This window comes from Drosophila miranda, chromosome XR (genome assembly GCF_003369915.1).
Source record: "Drosophila miranda strain MSH22 chromosome XR, D.miranda_PacBio2.1, whole genome shotgun sequence".
NCBI lineage: Eukaryota > Metazoa > Arthropoda > Insecta > Diptera > Drosophilidae > Drosophila > Drosophila miranda.
The window spans coordinates 17608495-17630784 of record NC_046674.1 but is presented as its reverse complement, the minus strand read 5'-3'; the positions used below and the strand labels follow the sequence as shown (position 1 = coordinate 17630784).

At 43.4% G+C, this 22290-nt stretch overlaps 1 protein-coding gene across 7 annotated transcripts in view; it reads right to left on the bottom strand.

The window, feature by feature from the left end:
• LOC108151727 (protein alan shepard) overlaps positions 1 to 545 on the bottom strand; it is a 158625-nt gene extending 158080 nt beyond the window's left edge. For 2 of the 7 annotated variants that reach the window (XM_017280509.2, XM_017280517.2), the window contains exon 1: positions 128 to 544. The gene's annotated coding sequence lies outside the window, so the exon portion shown is untranslated. Of the gene's footprint in view, positions 1 to 127 lie in introns of all 7 variants that reach the window. The other 5 variants (XM_033387126.1, XM_017280513.2, XM_033387127.1 and 2 more) reach the window with 3 other exon arrangements.
• Between the last annotated feature and the right edge of the window lie 21745 nt (positions 546 to 22290).

Genomic DNA, 22290 nt, shown 5'->3' with positions numbered 1-22290 from the left:
AACTAAAACATTGACAATTAGCTGGAATATGGGAATCTGTTTAGTTGTGGTAGTAGTTTGTTTTTTGTTACGACAGCAGGCGCTGCGGCGGGGCTTCCAAAGTTTGTTGCTTTTTTCTGCTGCTTACTTTTATTGGAATTTTCAATTCTCGTCAGCTGGTGCTCTGCGGCTCTGTTGCTTCTTGTTGCTGCTAGTTCTTGTTGCACGTTCTGCTTTCAACGTTTATTTGAACATTCACACACACACACTCATACACTCGACAAACTCACGCGCGCGCACACACAAACAGAGAGACAGCGACGACGAAGACAGAGAGACCCGCACTTTGCACTTCACAGTTATGTAGCTGCTTCCAACTTCTTGATGCTTCGATCGTAATAAATCGCTGCGCCCTAAGCTTTTTGTTAGTGTTTTTTTAATGGAAATCGAATTGCGATATTTATGCAAAATAATTACAATGCGAAAATAAGTTTGCGCAGCCCAAAAAACGAAAGAAAGCGCAACCACACACTCACAACCGACGGCGACGGGAATTATATGCGAAGAAGAGGAATGAGAGGAATGGCACAGAGAGAGGCAAAAGCAAACGCAGGTATATTTAGCAGAGGGTGAGGCAGTGACAGGTGCAGCTCCTACGATAGTTGCAGTATAAATATTTATTGGCGTATGCGAACGGGATGTGACAAATAAAAGAAGGAATGATCAAGTGGCTATAAAATACCAAACTATTTAGCGCGGTAATGCTACACCTTCTATTTGCTATACCTTGAGCAAAGCAAACGAAATTTACTTTGCCAATGGTTATCTCTCTCCCACATGCTCTCTTCTCTCCACTCTCTGGTTCGTTTCGTTTTTGTTGCCGGCAAACAAAGCAGCGAAATTCTCTCCTCTCTGCGCTCTATCGTAACGCTCTTATGTGTGCTTTTCCCGTTTTTGCTGTTGTTTTTGCCGCTGAAATGGCAACACGGCGCGAATATAAATTTAAATAATTAACTAAATGGAAATGGCACAAAATAGCAGGGCAACTGGGAGAGGCGCAATCTGTGCAAAAACGAACTCTTATCGGTGGCGGAGAGAGAGAGAGCGCGAGTGTCGTAGCAGCAGGCTTTTTGTTCAGGTAGCAGCTTTTTTCTGCCTTTCCGACTGCAGGCAGGCTAATCATCTGTTTGAAGCTGATTGATTTAAATGTGCTTTTGCAGAAATTAACGGGAATGCAGAATTATGTGGAAAGAGGGGAAAAGAGTAGAATGTATTTGTTGGAGGATGTATGTACATATTGTATGCAAATGAAAGCCAAGAACAAGATTACGTCCATTATTTTGGCAACAACTGTAGGATTCTTATCCACTTCATCCATCTTCCAGCTGTAATTGGGGTTGGGTTTGATCCCATTTGGTTCAGTTCATTAAGTAAATATCCCATATACCAAAAGAAAAAGACCAAGCCAAGCAACTTTGTGTTCGTTTGGGAATATTTAAATAAAATTAATATTCTCAACAAGTGCGAGACATAAAAGTGTGACACTTCCACGCAACCACCACCCCACGCATCATCCGACACCCCTCCACCCATCCGTATCCTACAGCTTTTGGCACATCGCAAAGGACTATGGGACCAAACAAATGATGCATGATGACGACAACAAAAAGGCAGACAGAGGGAGAGAGGGACAGAGTGACTCCCACACATTGTAAAGCTCCTCCTCCCACATCAAACCCAACCAACACCCATGAAGGCCTCTCCCCATATGAAAACAGTCTGTAAACAACGTTCCGCATGAACCGTACCCATACTCCGTTTTGTATATTTCTTGTTTTTTTCTTTGCCTACAAAACAATAAATTTGCAATAAGAAAAACAAAATTTGAAGAATGGGCAAAAATGGATGAAGAGGAATCAAGGACAAAACGACAACGAAATGAAATTGGAACGCTGAAAAAAAGGCCAAAAACGAAAGAGAATTCAACAAAACATGCAAGGAATTTAAATTTATCTTAAATATGCAAATTTAATGACACTATCGAGATATGCAAATGATCCCAAAAACAGCAGAAGGGAAGAAGCAACAAAATACAAGAAAAATGGAGCAAGAAATCAAAAAAATGCCAATACATAGAGAGCCACGGACACACGCACCGACACGCACACGGACGGTCTGCACGGTGGGATGAAAACGCAAGCAAAAAATAACATATTACGGAATGAGTGTGGTGGGAAGGGTATACTGAAGGATGGATAGCTCAAGGGGTGGACAGGAGGGAGAACTGCCAGTGAGAGTGAGAACCGTTACAGCCTCTCTGCGGCCAAAATGACGACACGCGTTGGTATTTTCATTAAGTTTGGCACCATTTTCTTTTCGTTCCCAGTCCTCCTCCTCTTCATCTCTCTCTGAACCTCACACATTTGTTGGCTTCAAGCTGAAACAAAAAAAAGGTAGTTGATATTGGGAGTCGAGACGCTTGATACCCTTTAGCAATAGCATATCAATCTCTTCGTTGCTGGACATTTGTACATGTTTTATATATCTATTATATTATTTTGCTTATCAACTGATTTTCTCTAACCCATCATACCCGCTTTAAGGGTACACACAGAAAAAATTCTTGTCGCGCAACAGCAGCAAAAAGGAGCGAATGTAGTGCGACAGGGGGTGAGAGAGAGAGAGAGGGGGGGACTGAAGCCTGCTGGTACGTGACCGTAAGCAATTTGCAGTTAGAGTGGTGGAGGCTGCGGCGGCTGGCATTGGCGTTGCCGTTGGCGTTGGCGTTGGCGCTGCCGCTGAGGCGTTCCTCGCTGCGTAATCGCATAAAGAAAGTGAAATGTAATGTCAGCCGTTTCCATCATCTTTACGCTAGGTGGGGGTCTGGGGTCGGTGGGCGGGGCGGCATGTGACTGCCAGGAATTCAAGCTAGTTAAAAAATGAAGATTCTGGAGAGAGTCAGCCCCACAACTACCATCCTTCTAACGGAATGCATTGTATAGGTCACTGCGTAAGTCGGACCTAACCAACAGAACTGAAAAAAAAAACAAAAGCATCAGCAGCACCAGCACCAGCACCAGCAGAACGAGCAGAAGTGGTGGCAGAACCAGCAGAGTGTTGGAGGCGCTTTTGTTGGCGCGTGATCTAAGGATAATTTATGACCCGCCCAAGGACGGTCGGGGCGCCGGGAGAGGAAGGGCGGAAAGGTTGTCAGGGATGACTTTGAGATAAGGGCCGACGAGGCAAGCTAGAGAATTTAAATTCAATCAAATTGCAGTCGGTAATTGCTCAGCCTTGGGGAACGAGGAATTCCAATTCAAGGGTCTCCTACGCCCCCCCTCCCCGCCACCAAGAAATACTAAAATGCTGAAAATGAGTGATGCCAAATCAAGATTTAAGGTTAAACCCATCTTAAATGGGGGAATAAATTAAATTTGAATGCTTATTCATAGGTTATTTAGGAATAATAATGATTAAAGATACCAATTATCTATATAACAAGTATTTTTGTTAAAGAAATGGTTCTAATCATCAAGAAATCTTTGTTACATAAAATCTCACCATAATAGCATTCATTTATGGTAAAATGTGTTCCCAAAATACACACAAAACACTCCTTTAAATTCCCATTCATATCCCCCGTATCAATGTCTTTTAATGTCATGCCCGTTAATACAATTCCCACACATGACCCCCCGAAAAAAAGGCGCCGCATCAACCCTCCTCCTACATGCCCACATGTATTATGTCGATAATCCATTTTGCACCCAACACGCAGACATCGAATGTCATTGGCGAAAATTAATTTATATAAAATGACATAGATTTAATATGCGGAATGGAGCAACGATATTGATGTTGCCTTGCCTGTTAGATGACTTCCACAACATGTCGCCCTGCCTGCCCGCCTGCCTGCCTCCCTGACTGTCCCCAAAATAACCCAAACCCCCCACATTAACGCGTAATTACCTCAATAAGGGGGGGTAGAGGCGGAACGAAACGAAACGAAACGAGGAAGACAGAATGGAGTGAAGCCAAAATGGCGGCGTCGCCATCATCATCATCGTCGCCAAGACATCGTTAAATTAAATCTATTGTCGACGCATTCAATGTGCATATAAATCATTTATGGTCTTTCAAACACAGTGCAGCAGCGGCAGCAGCAGCAACAGGGTGGGGCATGAGGCTGGGGCCAAATGTAGACATTACAACAATTTATTATTTAATTATCTATGCCGCAAAATTTTCATTCACAGGCCGCAAGCAAAGACCGAGCCGCACGACCGCCACCCACCGAAAAACCAAACTCAACCGCAGAAAAGACATTAAAGTGCACCACCACCCCCAACACTCCCCCCACACCCCCCATCGTACCACCACACAGAATATCTGTGTCCCAGCCACCCGGCGGCACCCGGCATCTATCCTCCTCCAAAGAAAATCCAAAGAAAATTCAGACTCTCTCGCTGAGCATTTTCATAAAATTTGATTACAGTGAATGCGTAAAGTTTACGACCAAGTAAAGGGAATTAACTCAAAGTGGCAACACACAGACACCCGCCCACACACACGCGCTCACACATGTGTATCCTGTGGTGTGGTGTGCTGTGGTGTGGTGTGCTGTGGTGGCAGCTTGTCTTAACTCTATATCATGGGAATACCCCGGGCCTACCCCCGGAAAAATCCATTAGGCGGAAGATGATTTTTTGGCAGTGTATGTGAATGTGGGTTCGTCTGCCCCGGCAATGATAATAATTCTGTTATTAAAGCTGCAAATGTTGATTATGATTATGAATTTCTTGGGGAAATTCTAATAAATTTATATGCCATGCCTCGAAATCGCACACGAAAAAACTTCACTTGAAAATTGCTTAAAGATCGGATAAGATACAAGGAAACTGTTGCTGCAAAAGTTTACTTGCTTTGATTGATAGCTCCAAGGGGAAAAGTGTGAATGGAAAAGGCGACATTTTATACCCTTAAGAAAGCAGAAGGCAGCAGCACCAGGTCTTTCCCACTTCAAAGGGTATCCAAATATCGGCTCATAGATATTCCTCTCCTTTCGGGTTTTTTCCACAAATTGTTTTTCCACGACCAACTTTATTAGTGGATGAAGCTGCCAGTCAGTCCTGTCCAAACTTGGACAAAATCAAAGCTATTTTGAGTGATTGATTTGGTTTTGCAGGAGGAGTTTTATCCAGAGATTGGAAAGGGATTCGATTCCCCTTTGAAAGTGTCAACTTTGCATAATTGAAACTTCATTAAAATCAATTATTTGAGTTGGAATATACGACTTAGTGGAGTTTACTTGTGGATAAAGAGGAGAAATATAAGGATAAGGATAAGGGATTGCCACAAGACAAAGGAATAAGGTAGGATGGTAAGTAATTCATCTTTAAAGGTCTCTAAATAGAGCTAGAGTATTATAATTCGTATTATAATTTATAATAAATGAAGTAATATAATAGATTTCCCTAGAAACCCTGACACAAAAATGCTTCAAGTGCTCATCATCTGTAAACTATTTAAAATTATTTTAATCCCAATTTAAGGTCACTTTAAATCATAAATATTATATGTAAAAAGTTTTGAATCGGTTGAAAATATTTTTAAGTACTTAATGCGACAATTCTCTGGGGGAAATCCGCTTATTTTTTTTTTGTGCATAATTCTGTTGCTGTTCCGTTCCACAATTGAAGCTGTCAAAATGTTGATAACTCTGTTACAGTTTTTGGTTTTCCCACTCTCGCTCTCTCCCAAAAAGGCTGCCAAAATAAAAATGCTACAAAAAAATGGGAGTAAAATTTCCCACGCAGCAGCAGTGGCAGTGGCAGTGGCAGCAGCGGCAAGCTGTCGCATTTTGACAATCTAATCTACTTTGGTATTAATCCTTTTGGCCACAATGCTGCCTCAGCCTTATGCCTCAGCTCCTTGCCTCCATATTTGCGGTGGATGTGGGATGAGGGGCGCGGCGGGGCGGGTTCTATTATCTCTCAAGTCCGAGGCCGCAATGACTTCAAATTGCCGTACAGTCAGCCGGAGAGACACAGGGCAATGGAGACTCCCGCCGCAAATGTTTCAACCAGAGGACCGCAACACCCCCACCCCACCCCACGCATACCGCATAACCATCCCTATCTATACCCTGTTTTCCTGCGCTAACGAGCTTTAAACCGCGTAAACATCTGTGCGAACAGAAAACAGCTTTCGGAATCGGTAACGTGAAATTCCTTTTATTGTTTGCCCTTTTCAAAAGAGAACTCTTCCATGGGAAAACCCTTTTCTTTCTATATATATGTATGTATTAAAAAAAGGACAAATAATAGCCTGGAAAATATATTTGTCCTCTGTTTAAGAGGTTTACTTCTTTCTGGCAGGGCTTCCAAATTGAATTATCCTAGAACACACAGAGAGAGAGAGAGAGAGAGAGAGAGAGAGAGAGACTCCGAGTCCTGCGAGTGGCTTGGTTCTGATTTGATTTAAGCTAATTTGATTGAGCATTCGGTTGAGTGGGAATTTCCCTCACATATATTGTACGAGTGAAATCCACTATCTATCCCTTCTCCCCGCCGGTAGCCCCCCCGGCGTATATCCCTAATCGCATTATTAATAAGCATTCATTAGCCAGAAGGCAGAAGGCCATAAATAAAATGCCATCTATTATATACAAACGATTGCATTTGCCCCCACTCCCTTGCGCTCTTCTCTGCGAAAACAATCGCCTGATTTATTAAATTTATCAGCACAAAAAAGAATATCTCTATATATAGAGATGGTTAATGTGGGGGGCGCAGGAGGGAGCAAGTATCCGCATATCCGTATATCTTTTGGCCACTTGAGGGCATATTTAAAAAGGGCAAAAGAGCTGCGTTTATCATGCGCCACAGGACATTGCCCACAGAAAATTCCACCTGGCAGAAGGAGCAAGCAACTCCTGCTTTCTTTCTATATCCTTCTATAACCCCTCTTCCCCCCCGCCCAGTCCTGTCGCTTCCATTTTGGAGTGTCTCGCTTGGCTGGGCAGCAAATGTTCCATGCCACGTCCTCAAAAACGCTTCGAATAATGAAAACCAAAAGGAGAAAAAGAAGAAAGCCAAGGCCAAGAAAGTCGTGGGGCGGGCGAAATGGAGAGCTTTAGGCCTCAATGTACTCAATAAATAACGGCAGTTTAAAGTGGGTCTCCAGCCCCCTACGCCCCCCGCCCCCCGCCAGGATGAGTCTCATTTGGACCTGTCACTGGCAATTCCCTTCTGGTCCTCCTGTGTAGTCCTCCTGTTGTACTCGTTTTTTTCTCCTTTAGTGTTAAGTATTTTTGACAGGACATTCGTGTAATTCAAGGCTGCCAACGGAGAGCGGGTCTTAACGGGGATTGGGGATTGGGGGGGTTCAAACAGGGGGCTCTGGGGTTATTCCCCAGCCAATTTTAGTTGTCGACTTTTGTTGGCCCTGTTAGTGTCTCTGGGTCTCCCATGACAAAGCCCTGTTTGTTGTCCTTTAGTTAGGGAAATTAAAGGGTACCCAACAGGAGCTGCGAAACAGGAGAAAGGAGTGCAGGGCAAAAGAGACAAGCAGTCGGGAGTCGGGATAGTCGGGAGAAGAGAGTGTTAGGCTAAGCCGTTGATTAAACCCTAATTGGTTCGATTAAAGTCTTGGACCCACCCAAGAATGTTCTTTAAATTTCTGTGCATTCGTATTTCAATTTTCCTCTCTGCTATTGGGACCCCCCCCTCCCCCCATAAATACATCAGAAAATGTTGCGAAAATTAATATCCTTCTCAACCACCGCCCCACAATACCCCGTTCTATGTCACACATAAATTCTGAACATTTACAGAACAGATAAAATACCAAAAATTGCCGCCTGACCCATTTAAAGGACGGCCTGCCCTTCGGTCGTGTGGCATCCACACACCCACACATCCACATGCTGCCACGCCTCCATCTAATTACAAACATTTTGGGGGCGGCGGGAGGGTGGCACTGTGTAACGGTAATAAATGGCATGTGTTGACCTTATGCTTATGACCCGAAAATAGATTATAGTGATAACCCAGACAAAAATAAAAATAAAATCGAGTCAGAATTGTGAATCCCATGGAAGGAATCCTTCTCCAGATACACAGCAACGAAACCTAATTGAAACGAGTACAAAACGAACCCGAAACGAACTCAAAATCGAATCGAAAACGTAGTCCCCTGAAACGAGAATCGAGTTGAGCGGAAGAGCGGAAAATGTGCAACACGCGATGAGCATAAATTGCAATTCCAATTTCCGGTTTCTGTTTCAAATGTCGCACGTTCGAGGGGTCCCAACTTTCCACATACACACACACACACACACACACACACACAGCCTATGGGAAAGGCCCACTGCCATTGGCATTGCTTCTGGCTTTTCTTCAAATCACCCACACAGCAGCAGCAGCAGAACCGTGCAACGTTGCACAAAATTTTGTTGCAATTCATTTAATATATACATTTTTGGCTTTTTTGGGTGGGCTGCTCTTTCGGGGTCTCGTAACGAATGTGCAACATTCTCTTAAGTAGCAAAAGTTTCAATTTGTTTGCAGCAGCGAGGAAATTGCTCATGTTGCTGCTGTTGCTAGTGCGGATGCTGCTGCTGCTGCAATTGTAGTTCATATATATTTAACCGCCTAAATACTGTTTGGCAGTTGATGTTGCCCCTTGCCCCAAACCACGTTACTGATGCTTCTGCTGCTGTTCTGCAGCTCTGCAGTTGTTATCGGCAGCAGCCAAATGGCGGAAAATGCAGCAGCAACATCGCCAGGAGCAGCACCACCACCAACAACAAAGTGAATGAAAATGAAATGAAATTGACGCCAACATTTTTATACACTTTGCGGAAAAGGTATTCGAATTTCTGCAAGCACAAATATAACGAGTATACAAGATAATATTCTTTCAAAGCATCAACAGTTGTCATTCCTGCCTTTTGCCACCAGTCCTTGAGGGTTCTGTTCTTAGTCCTTGCCTAACCCTCACTGTTGCCTTTCGAAAGGTATCTACAAGGTCGGCTCTCGAAGTCAATCCATTCTTTATGGTATTGTATCGCTTGTGTTAGGTCCCTTCCGACCACTCCGCCCTCTACAGCATTACAAGCTGCTTTTGTTGTTGCAACTACAAATTGTTATCGAACAACGAGCAGAGAGAGCAGAGGCAGCAGCAACATCAGTATCTGCAACAGCAAAAACAAATTGTTGCAGTAGTTTTTGGGCTGGGAATTACAGCGAACATTGAAAGAGCATTCTGTAAGGCTGCCTAGGCTGCCTGCCATGCCCCATGCTGCATTATTCATTCACATTTCGCATTTCCTTTGCTCTGTTTAATATTTCATCATTAATGTTCCCCCCTCTCTCTCGCTCTCTCTCGCTTTGCTAATTGCCGAGCAATTTGTGTGTGTTTGTTAATGTGTTGATAAGTGCCATGCCACTCCTCCTGGAAAGTCAGCCAAAGAAATTTCTCAAGACATATACATATATAATATATGCAGCCTGATTTCGTTTGATTTTGGTCAACTTTTAATCATGATTCATGTGGTTTGGGCATTTTATAATTGAGTTGAGCGAACATCCTGGTATTCCTTGGGAAGTTTCCTTTGGCATGGCAAATAATTGGTAATAAATAAATTAAATTAAATTGAAATTAGTTTTTGAGTTCAGTGCGCTGGAATGAATTGAATTTGATTATTTTTTGTTGAAGACTAAACGGATATATGACTGAAACGCCCCCCAAAATCGGTATCCATTCCCGAAACTCTCTTTATATCTGAATCCCAACTAAATCTGTCCCTGGAAATGTTACTAGTTAAGTAATTGTATCATTTATCTTCCCAAAACTGGGGAAAACTTTACACATTCGTGCAAAACATGCCAAACCCACAAGCCAGCCACATGGAACGCCCACTTTTCCATAGATTCGAAGCCATTTTCCACGAGTATTCCAACTTACTTGATGCGCTGCGCATGATTAATCTTCCCAAAAAAATATGCCCCAACAGAGAGGCAGGAGATGAGGAAATTGAAAGGGATATACTCAGTTAGGAAGAGCGGGGACAAAGGGGCACAGAGAACGGGGTAAGTGGTGGCTAGTGAGAGTGATAGAGAGAGCTAGATTGGAAAGAGATAGATGTGTGGATGGATGGCAAATGTAAAGCATGCCAAGGCGAATAAAAACGAAAAACGTTAGGTGTATGTGTGTGTGTTTGTGTTTTTTTCGCCCCTATTCTATGGTCGTATGTGTTGACTGAAAAATGATTAAAAACTTAACTTTCAAAGAAGTTTTTCCGCCCCGGAAATGCACCTCTACCTCGTACCCTTTATCGTCACTCTTTTCATCCCTCTGCCAAGTTTTGTGGGTAATCCTTTAATGCAGCAAACGCGTATGTCACAGCAGCTGCAACTATTTCTCATCACAGCACACAGACCCCAGAACGCAGACCCCAGACCCCAGACCCCAGACGACAAGGGGGCGGACAGCTGTACTACTTCTTCAGCCCAAAACGCAACCCAAACCACCACAGCTCCACCTCCTCTGCACCCTTGGGTGACATTTTCCGTGCATTTTCCCGGAGCTACTTTTGGCTACAAATATTTTTGCTCACTTGCTTTTGCTTGTGCCTTTTTTTTCTTACCTAAATCCCGGCAAAAACATTTTCCCCAAGTTTTTTCACACACTCCTTACGCGTCCTCCTGTTCGCCTTGTCTTTTCGTTCCCCCCCACTCTTTCTGGTGTTTTTCTCCGTCCCCCCCCCCCCCCTCTCTCTCTTTCTGTCTGTGATGCATTCTACCAAAGATTTTGACATGACATAATAAATTGTGGTGTTGCCGTGAGCGGGTGCTGTTTTTTCGGGTGCAAAAACACCTGTACAAATAGCCACACACACACACACACACACACGCATATGCATATCCGTATGTATGTCTTGTTGTGTTTTCTTTTATATTCCTTTATTGCTTATAATAAATATCTAATTACAACTAATAATAAAGACTTAATTAACGGACGAGAGATGGTCGGGGCTAGGGGCCTCACGCAAACATCTGCATGTATGGATGAATGTATGTGTGTGTTTGTGTGTGTGTGTGTGTGTGGAAAATCTCCTTATGTGCCTGAAGCTATGCAAAACTTTAAAACGGTTTAGTGGATTTTCCTTCTCAGGCTTTCATACTCTTTGCTGCCTCGGCATTCCTCTCTCTTTCTTTGTTTCTTGGCCATTTTCGCGCCACAATTTTCCGCAACATTAATTGCTTGTCATTGTCAACATCCCCTACCCAGCAGCACCCATCACCAACGGGGTATGGGGGAACAGGGAAAGGGGTATGGGGTATGGGGTATGGGGTACGGGGTACGGGGAACGGGGTGTGCGGAGCAGCACAACCTAATGCCGCCTCGAGATACGCTCATAAACTTTTGCACGCGTAAATTGTAAAATTTTCATTGCATACTTTCGTGCGTCACTCGAAAAGATAGAGAAGAAGCGATTGCACGAGAGTGACAGAGAGAAAAGAGAGAGAGATGGTGGGATGTGGGTGGTGGGTGGTGTGTGTGGGTGTGGATCTGCTGCCAACGCACAAAATTCTTCTCTTCTCCAGAGTACGTTGGGTTTTTCGCTATTAACATTTTTGCCTTCCGGGAGCAATTGCAAATTAACGTGTGAAATCTGCAGGGGTGTGGGTACAGGAATGGACTGGCCGGGTGGGATGAGATGGAGCCTCCAGCAAGAGTTGGAGGCTGTAGAGTACCAGTTGAAGCTTTTGCATAAGTTTGACCAAAAGTTTCCATCGTGCCACCGAGAGAGGGAGATGATGTTTATGTGCTCTCTGAGTGCTTATTGAGATGGCTTTAATTAAAGCCAAGTCGAGTGAAAGTTTTTCTCGGGGGCAGAGTTAATTACGGGGCAGTGAGAGCATTTCCAAAAATGGGATTCTTAAGCGCAAAATATTCATCCGAAATTGTCTAGACTGGTGAAGTGGAAGCGTAATTAGTTTACCGCATTCTTGTTGGATGATGCCCCATAAGGAAAGTGTTGTAGGTCCATACTCGAACTCGTACGTCAGGGAGGATCTTAGATGATGGAAAAAGAGTGGAACTAATGATAAAAGGAGTGGAGAAAGTCTGTAGAGAACTTCGAAGGCTTTTCCCTGGCTAAATACCGTACAATCTATAGTGTTATACAAGTACAAAACTGTTATACAGAAGAAAAATGCATAAAAACTAATGTTGGTCTCAATGCTGTAATAAAAACTGTTTTACTTTTCAAAACAAGTAGAAGAAATAAATCTCGTTCTTTATAAAATTGAAATTTTCTTTAGCTAAAAATCGTATATACCGTAAACCCAAACAAAATGCATAAAAATCAGTTTCCCTGTTAAACACTCTCATTAAACTGTTATATCAACTGTTATACTTCTTAAAAATTCCTCAAATCCAATACAGAAATAAAATTGTCAATTCCGAAACCCCTCATCAACAGCTTGCACATTGACCTGCTCCCAAAAGCGCACCTCTTGCATCCACAGCCGACAGCCACACCCATAGAGCACCCGTCCAACCCGTCCAGCCCGTCCACACACATACCGGCAAACGATTCAAAGCACTGCAATCGCCGAGCTTTATAAACAACTCATTTTCTCGGCACGTCGGCATATTAAATGATTGCTAAGCGCAAAAGGCAAAAAGCAGAAAAACCATTTGCAATTCATAAACCCCAACGATGGAGGTATACTGCGTCGAATGAGATTCCCAATCCATGACGAAGTTTTTCCTGGGGACTACTGCAATGAATTGAAGAGGGAAAGAGAGAGAGAGAGTGAGCAAAAGAGGAATGGAAGGTGGGCGTATGGAGAGGGGTAAAGGAAAATTGCAGACAACGCGCGACTATTAATAAAAATATGCGAACAATGCTAAAGCGTAGCGCGCGGTCCGCTGAGTGGTGGGAGGAGGGAATGGAACCAGAATGGAACCAGAATGGAACCGAACGGAACGGAACGGAACGGAGGCCGCCTCCAACATTGATTTCAATATGGCGGCTCCCACACACACACACACACACACACACACACACACACACAGGACCACACATACGGGTGCACAATGAATGACGAACGTCGCTGAAATGAATGCAAAAAGCAAAACAAAAACTTTAAATCCTTTAGTTAAACAAAAGGAGTCCGTCCGCGTCGCACAATGGCCCATGGGAAAAGGGAACCGTGGCATGGTTATGGAAGGATGTTTGTGAGCCAGGGGGAATCTGCCTGCCAAGGACTACACACTGAAATCAGCATATCCTGTCGGCTGCGGCTCTCTCTGGTCGGGAACATTTATATTGTTTACGCGATGGATTAGTGGCGACTAAACGTGGCATATTGGCAACGAGACTACAACCGATGATGATGATGATGATGATGATGATGAGGGTGATGAGGGTGATGGCTGAAGCCTGAAGGACAGCGACGACGCTCGACGATGAATGGGACTGGGCATAGAGAAGAGCCTTGGCAGGACTCTGGTCTCTATAAAACAATGCTGACCGCATTTCCGAAAGCGATTAACTGGCGAACACCATACAAACTTTAAGTGAAGGTTTACGATGAAGAACCTTCATCTGAAAGGCAAATCTTTTAAATGCTTCCAAGTATTCGATGATGGACGGGATGCCGTATCTATCCCACCCTGGCGACTACCCTTATTTCCCTTTCCAGCCATCTATCGTGCTTCTTTTGCCACTTCCTTATCCATCTACTCCTTCTTTCGGCTACTTCCTTGTCCATCCATCTACTCATTCTTTCGGTTGCTTCCGTTTTGTGTGTTCTCGTACGTGACCTTTGGGCTAAATTCTTTTACCAGACTGTCGTCGGTTGTCGTCATCATCATTGTCGTTGACTGAAACCCAATATGCTTGAAATGAAATTGTAACAATGAACCCCAATACACCAGCACACACACACACACACACATACACTTAAAAAGAAATGGGGAACCCCCCACGCACAGGCACACGCACACAGACATCCCACATGGCCTAAGAGTTCGTTCTGAGGGCCAAAAAGCAATGTTCATGTCAGACATACATACATATCTCAAGTGTTTTCCCCCCAAAAACCAATTCCCATTCCCACTTCTCTGCGCTGAATAATTTTTGATATTTTTTCCATCTTTCGCCATCGTTTGCTTGGCGTCAGAAATCTTTGCTCATTATTATTGGCAGTCAAACTCTACTCTGAAAAGAGCAAACTAGAACGAAAATTATGCGAAAAAATTATGATGAAATCTTAGACAGAAAAAGTTTGTGCCTTCTCGAACTTTCTCTCTCTCTTTCTCTCTGAAGAAGAACCCTTTCTTCATAGGTAATTATACACCTAATTATAATAAAGAAGATTTAACCCAACAGACTGTATGGGATAGGATAGTATAGGATAGGGGAAAAAACCAAAAACTTTGCCCATAAACAAAGGCCAGAAAATTCTATTAATGTGCTCAATTTGTGATGAAGTCAAGTCTGAAGAGCCCAGCCCCATAAAATTGTCGGATGTCGGGTTAGAGATGGTGATGGGCCCTGGGACTTAACCAAGTTGGAAGTACTTCTACTTACAAGTCTAATTTGGCGGTAATAAAGTTTCCTTAACTATTGATTTGAGCCACCCCCCCACGCCCCCCCCCAGCCAAGAGCCATTGTCTAATTGGCCAGAAAAGAAGTTCTGAGAAAGGGAAGGCAGGCCTTCAAAAAAAAAAGGGATGGGCCGAAGTATATTCATTAAGTGTAGTCGTAAACTAAGGGAAATGCTAATAATAATAATGAAAACTTTCAAATGAATTTTAGAATTTTCAATTAAAATAAATAAATATCTGGAGAAAGTTTTATGAAAGCAAAATGCACTTAAAGTTCGCTTTTTATGGGTGCTTAAAGGTAAAACAACTGACAAATGTTTGGAGGAGTTTTTAAGAAGAGCCAAATACTGTTGAAACTTTATATTTACTGAAAACCATGGTTATTTCTTTAAGAATTAAGAAGATCTTCCAAAATGTCCACCCAGCATCATTCATACGCCCTGGCGTACGCGACAATCAGCCTCAAAACAAAAGGCATGGCATTCATAAATTTCATTAAATTACCAAAAAAGAAAAAAAAGAAAAAAAAAATTACAAAAACAAAGAAGAACAAATACAAAACCGGAAATTTATTATATTTAACAAACATCGTTTCTGTTCAAAAAACGGCGCAAAATAAATTTTACTTCGAAGGAAAATTGCTGAAAGCTGCGAACAGACCGACCCCGGGAAAATTTATTATGCCTCGAAAATTCATTCAATGCTGCGCCAATGCAGCAAATGTTCCCCCCTCCCTCCTCGACCATGCTCGCCCCTCCACTGAAATTTGTTGTAAATGCAGCTGAGCCACAGAAACAAGTACAAGAACAACAATCAGACCCCAAAAAATGTGGCAATAAAATTGTATTTATTACATTTCTTGAACTTTGCCACATGAAAAATTCAAAAGAAACCGAAAAGAACAAGACAGCTTTTGCTGTGGTTTGGCTTGGAGAGAGAGGGAGAGAGAGAGAGAGAAAGGGGATGGGGATGGGGCTGCAGAGGGAGAGGGGTGTACTCCGATAGTTACTGAAATATTTTTCAATTAAACGAAGTAAATAAAACAAAAGGCTAAGAAGAAGTGCTACACGTATAACCCAATTTTGAACATCAATTGTAATTGGTAATTGAAAAGTTGTGAAGCAGAATTGGCATTTAATTTGTTGGGTGGGATGTGTGGAAAAGGCTCCTGAAGGAGGAATGCCTGGGAAGATCTGGAGAAAAAGGGTCTAGAGCGGAATGCAACTGAAGATCTGAAGGAAAAGGTTCTGCAAAGGCATTAATGGCCCCGAAGGAAAGGTTCTTCAGTGGAAGTGCAGCTGAAGATTTGCCTCTGGAGGGAACGTTCTGAAGAGGAATAGAGGTCTGTTCGGGAAGGGCCCAAAGAGGAAAGGAATAGAGGTCTGTAGGTCTGGCAGAGCAGAGAGGTTGGCTTGCAGCTCGTCATTTTAATTGAGGCCACAGCCGAGTGCCATTAAAAGTCGCTGCTGCTGTTGCTGCTGTTTCTCCCCCTGCCCCCCCTGCAACCAAAAAGCACTTAAAAGATTGCATTTAAAAAACTAAAAAAAAAAAAAAAAAACGAAACCAAAACCAAACACGAGACGGAACGAAACGAGACGAAACGAAAGGCAAGCCAAAAGCAAAGTGCTGGCCTCCCAGAAACACCAGAAACACCAGAAACACCAAAAACACCACCCCCATCACCGTTCCTATCCAAAAACTAACTAACTTTTTCCAGCGAACCGGGCCTAAAGTGGCCAGGAACCACGCCTCCTTCATGGGCCACCCACTCGCTGTTGTCATACGCCCTAATGGATAACGTTATCAACGCCGACGAACGCGAAACGAACGCTTAGAGAGAGAGAGAGAGAGAGAGAGAGAGGGACAGAGAGAGAGAAGAGGAAACAGAGGCTGAGAGACAGAGCCACAGAGAGATGAGCGGAAAAGCGGGAAAACGTTAGCCAGCCACCCAGCCAGCCAGGAAGGGGGTGTGCGGGCGATGGGTGATCCCCAATGAATGGGCCCTGGCCAGAGCCCCTGTTAACCAAGTTAAAATTCAATTTTGAACACTCGGCTGCGTGCACAAAAACCGACAAAGTAAACAAATTGCGGTTACCAACACATGAGAGACCCTTCCCGCCCCCCCCCAGTCGAACGCCATTCCCCCCGCAAGCCGACCAGGCCAAAAGCTTACTTCCTTTTTCTCGTTTTTCACGACGGAAACGATGACAAATTCTGGCACACACACACACACACACGCAGAAACACCAAAGCAAAAGAAAAGAAAAAAAAAGAATGAAAACAGAAGAGTAGAAAAGGAAATGCTCGTACTCGTACCAAAACCCCGATTCCGTGCCCTGTAAAATATTAAATTAATACGTATGTAACCCGATATGAAAGCCGGCAGCTCTGATTTGAGTGGGGGGGTGGGTCAGAGAAAGGTGGAAAAGCGTTTGGGCAATAGGTGGAAAAGCGGCAAGGCGGTATGGCGGCAAGGCGGCAAGGCGGAGTTACCCAAACATTCGACGGTTGCTTTGAAATTCAAAAGTTAAATATTTAGTAAGCAAATAGCACACAGGCAGAGTGCAGGCAGGCCATGGAGGCAGGCATTGCCTAAAGGTGGAGCCATGGAGCATGGAGCATGGAGCAGGGAGCATGGAGCCATGGAGCAGCATTTCGTATTTTCCAAATTAGAAACAGACTTTTCCTTGGCCAAATATTTGAGAGCATTTTGGCCTGCCAAGGCGGAATTGACAGTTCAAGTTTTGTATTTATGAATTTTCTCCCTGGCTTCAGCATCTTTTTATTTTTTGTTTGTTTGTTTGTTTCAAGGGAGTGCTCAATAAATATAAAACCTACCTCTAGAGGTGTCTTTGCAGTTAGATGTATATATTATATAATTATTAATGGCTTGAAAGGAACTTGTTAAGTGTTGTGGCCGGCTTGGAAAATAAGTTTTTGGCAAATAAAATATACATTTATGAAATTACTGTAGAAACTGTAAGCAAAAAGAGTAGACAGGAAGGGGGGAGGGCGGTAGAACTACAAACAAAAATATGGTTATGAGAAGAAGCAGCTGTAAACAAATAAAGTGTCATGTTTGATTTGTGGCAAAAGTTCAAATTTGACAGAACTTGTGATACTTTTTCGAGTTTAAACATTAAATTGTAATATGCCATGCCCAGAGTTAAGACGGAACTAGGCCAATGCCTTGAAAAAATAATCCAAATCCAAATCCAAGTCCAAATGCAAAGGTGACTGAAGATTTCTCATATCTTAAGTGCAATATCGTGTCTCAGTTTCAATCACAATTGCTATCAAAGCAAAAGTTTTTCTTCGGGCAGCGCAATAACACAAAACTATGCCTCCGGGGAGGCTTGTGTGGGGGACGGTTGCGGCTGGGGCTGGGGCTGGGGCTGGCTCTGGGGCTGGTTAAAGTAAAATTGTATTTTCCACAATCAACAATGAAAGGAAAACAGAAACGTCACACAGGGCCTGCTTGCCGAGTCGTATCGTATGGTATCCTTGATACAGATTTTCCATACCCATTGCCACTCGGTCTCCGTCTCAATTTGCGTGCCATGGCATTTGACTTGAGCCGGAAACGGAAGTGTAATGCAAACAAACATGGCTGCTAGGTGGATTGGAATGGATGTGATGATGCACACAGAGCCTCAACCAGAGTCAGAGCCACAGCCATAGCCATAGCCATAGCCAGAGCCAGAGCCAGAGCCACAGCCAGAAGCGATGAGTGTGGCTTGATTTATTGAAGCCACGATTGATGCCATGATGCCATGATGCCACAAGTGCTTCTTGGTGCTCCACTGTTCTGGCAAATCATTGGGCATTCAAGTGCCCACCAAAACCAATCAACTAACTCCTCCACACTCACATCTCTCTCTCTCTCTCTCGCCCTCGTGCTCTCTCCTCTCATGCAGCTATTGACCATTGAGTGTGTGTGTGTGTGTGTGTGTGTGGACCTGGTGAAGCTGATAAGCGCCTTTAGCTCTACGGCAATTTGATAAGAATTAAAGGCCAACAGAGTCAGGAGCCAGAGCCGAAGCTGAAGCATTGCCAACGACAAGGACCAATAGCCATATAGCCGTAGAGCAGCTTTGTTGTCCAGCTTTCTGCTCACTCTGCCTGACATATGAAAGAGCTTGAAAAAAAACGGAAGAAAAGGGAGCAGCCGGGAAAAAATACGTTCACTGCACAATTGTAAATCACTGGAAAAGTAAACTCCATCAAGGGCTTAGCAGCCCCTCCCCCTTTAAGCTGGAAAGTTCTTATGCAATCCCCCAGCACCAGCACCAGTACCACCTTGAAGCAGAATCCCCCATCTGTTGCCACATAATTTCATCATTGGGGCAAATCCTTTTAAGGTTTTAAGTTTCCAAGGGCAACCGTCTGGCCAAACAGAAGTTCTTTGTGCCCATTGGGGTCCATCGATACTCTTCATCAATTCCCCTAATTCCGTTTAATTTGTGGAATTTCGTTCTATCGATCTTTGATGGTTTTTAAGTTCTACAATGGAATAAGAGCCAGAGTTCTATTGCAAAATTTTAACAGGCTATATTATATTCAAAATGATATAAATTTTTCAATCAAAATACCGCACATCTCGGTCGTGCAACCAACTTGTAAATTCAAAATCCCGCCGAAAAATTGCACAAATCTTCGTTTCATTCCCGCTGCCCCGATAGACCAATCTCATGTTATACAATCTTTACCCTCTGTTTGGACAATCTCCACCGCCCCCACCCTCAGCGCCATTTCTCTGTAAAACTAACAGAAGATTTGCACCAGGCTAAAACCAACGTGAAAAATAGAAACCTAAACGGAAAGAGGCAAAAAAAGAAACCAAAGGAAAGCCGTAAAAAAGTGCACAGAGAGGAGGAGCGGCCGGGGAGCGACAGGGGAACCGATGGCTGTCCAGGACAAAGCTATTGAACGGGGTATTTGGGTCGCTAGGTAACAACGGCGAGAACAAATGTCTATAAAACAAAGTTATCAACAGCAGCAGCCAACGGCAGTGCAACGGCACTACAGAAAAACCAGAACGAGAAAATGTCTGCGACGAACAAAAAACAAAAACGCAAAAAAATACAGCCAAAAACCAGAATGAAGAAACAACAAGTAAAACAGAATACTACAAAATGGGGAGGACAAAAAACTAGAAAAATTCATACAGATCAGAGAACGAAGCTATAGATACACTTGCAGATCCATCTGAATATCTAATCTATGGTCTCCGAGTCGCCCTGGGCTCTCCGTGACGTATCGTTCTACCGCCGTTCTATGCGATTCTCATGGGTACCACCGAAGCTGGATAAATATTCATGGCACCTTATCAAATCATATTTTTATCGTATTCTGGAATTCTTTTTAAGTTTTCAAAAGTTTTACAATATTCTTTACTCACTCTTTACTCTTCCTTTCTTTGCATATACCTTGCACTCTCTCTATCTCTCTCTTTCTCTCACCAGCCTCTTTACTCTTTCTCTCCCATTTCCACTCTGTCCTTCTATCTTTCTCTCTTGCTGAGAGTAATCTCTGTCTCTGTTTCAATCGCTGGTAATACATTTTCCCATAGATCATTCTATGGCACCCTTCTGATACAGTGATCCCTGATGATACACTGACAGAATACTGGTAAATGCTTAATGAAATATTGCAAGTAATGCAGCAGCGTTCATCGGTCGGTAGCTCGACATTCCATAGGCCCCTCTCTATAGCCGAAATACTCACCAGAAGAGTATGAAACTGAAAACTAAAACTGAAGATACATGGCAAACGGCTAAAACGGCTGCAATTCAAATGTTCGAGTGTGTGGGTTCTTTTTTTCTATCTGCGGGGTCTATGCTGTGTGTGTGTGTGTGTGTGTGTGCGAGTGAGGAGGATTCAGCTAACGAAGCTTTTCGGTAGCAACGAATGACAGAAATGTTTGGCCGAAAACGAGAGAAAAGTCCAGGCAGCCAAAGAAAGCCCCTGCTGCCAGGCAGGAGGATAATAAACGAAAAACGAGTTTCGGGTATTAATTATTGGTTTCAGCTTCGTTTTTTTTTCTTTTCTTTTCGTTTCGTTTCGTTTTTGTGGCGAAAAACAGAAAATTAAAAAAAAACTTTGACAAAAAAACCAAAACCCGCAGAAAGAGAGAAGCGAAATGAAGAATGGGAATAAACGTGAAGAAGAAAGGACTGGGAAAAGGCACAGAGAAAGGGCTCTGCTCTGGAGGGGCATTGAGATTTGAAGTTACGCGCGGGCCTTGTACTGAAATTCAAAACTTATTAAAACACAAAAGAGCACAACAAAAGGATAGCCCAGGATAGAAAGCCAGGCGGCATGTCCTGGCCATGTCGGAGTCCTCTCTCTCACACTCTCTCTAACCCTCTAAACCACTCTTTGGCAGCAGCAGGCGCGTCAGCACCGCTTGTTGAATAATTTTTGGTCGCCTTTTGTGTGTTCTATGCCTGGCTCAGACCTCAGACCTCCCACATCCCACATCCCAGACCCCAGTCTGAGTCCACCCCGAGTTTCAGCCTCCAATGCAATTGTTGTCAGCTGCACTTAGAGACCAGGCCCAGGCCCAGGCTCAGGCCCACGCCCCAGCATTTGAATAAAAATAAAGAAAATTTTCGCTTTTTAGTTTTAATTATGGCTAAAGTTTTGCGTTGGCCTGTTAAATGTGTTAGCCAGGAGCAGGAGAAGGAGAAGGAGCTACGGAGCTAAAAATAATTATGAATGGCAGGCTGAAATTAAAATAATAGAAAGAAAACGAGGAATTCCGAGGGACGGTGCAGGTTTTATGTTCGGATTAGAACTAGTTCTCACTTTTTGGAAGAGAAATTCGATTTGAAGAAGGTGGCGGGCGGTGGTTGGGGGTTCTTTGTGATACGGTTTTGGGAATGAAAGGATTAGCTATTGTTCTTAAACTTAAAAGAACTTCCTTGGAGTCCCATTCCAATAAAAATTCCGCATATATTTCTTTGTAAGCCTCAAACCGAATAACAAGTTCTTTAAAGTTTACAACTTATTTGCACTTGGAACCAAGTTTTCCCTTCCTCTTACCAGATTGTGTCCATTATAAATTAATGAAAGTTATTGTTAAACAAATTTCTAGCTCAATTTATAAAAACAATTCGTATCAACCCCGAAAATCATATCCATTGGTAAAAATCTCTCATCTAGGTGATGCTTTCCCTCTGCCAAAGATTATTCATACGCCATGTGGTCGAAATAGTTAGTGGGCCAAGGAGAAAGAAGAAAGATCTGTGTGGCATCATCTGGAGCCAGGGGCCTATAAAAGTTTATATTTTAATTAAAAATTGTATTTAAAGTTGGTCAGAAACTGGACACGCATGGCTTTAATTGCTCATCGTTCTTTTTTATAATACGACGGGTACGAGTATGCCTCGAGGCATGCCCCAACCAAGCAACAGGAGGAGGAGGAGTAGTGGCAGAATCAGAATCAGTGGCAGTGGTAGTGGCAGTGGCAGAGGCAGCAGCACCACCAGCAGCAGCTGTCACAAGTTGACATCATACTCTGCGAACAACGAGAACCGCAAAGACAAGAAATGGCCATGATAGAGATGGCGATGGAGGGTATGGGGGAAGGGGAGGGGGGTGGGGGCCTGAGATACGGCTGATACACAAACCGCACGCGACTGAAGGCTAACCGAAAATCCAAAGCGAGACAAAGACAGA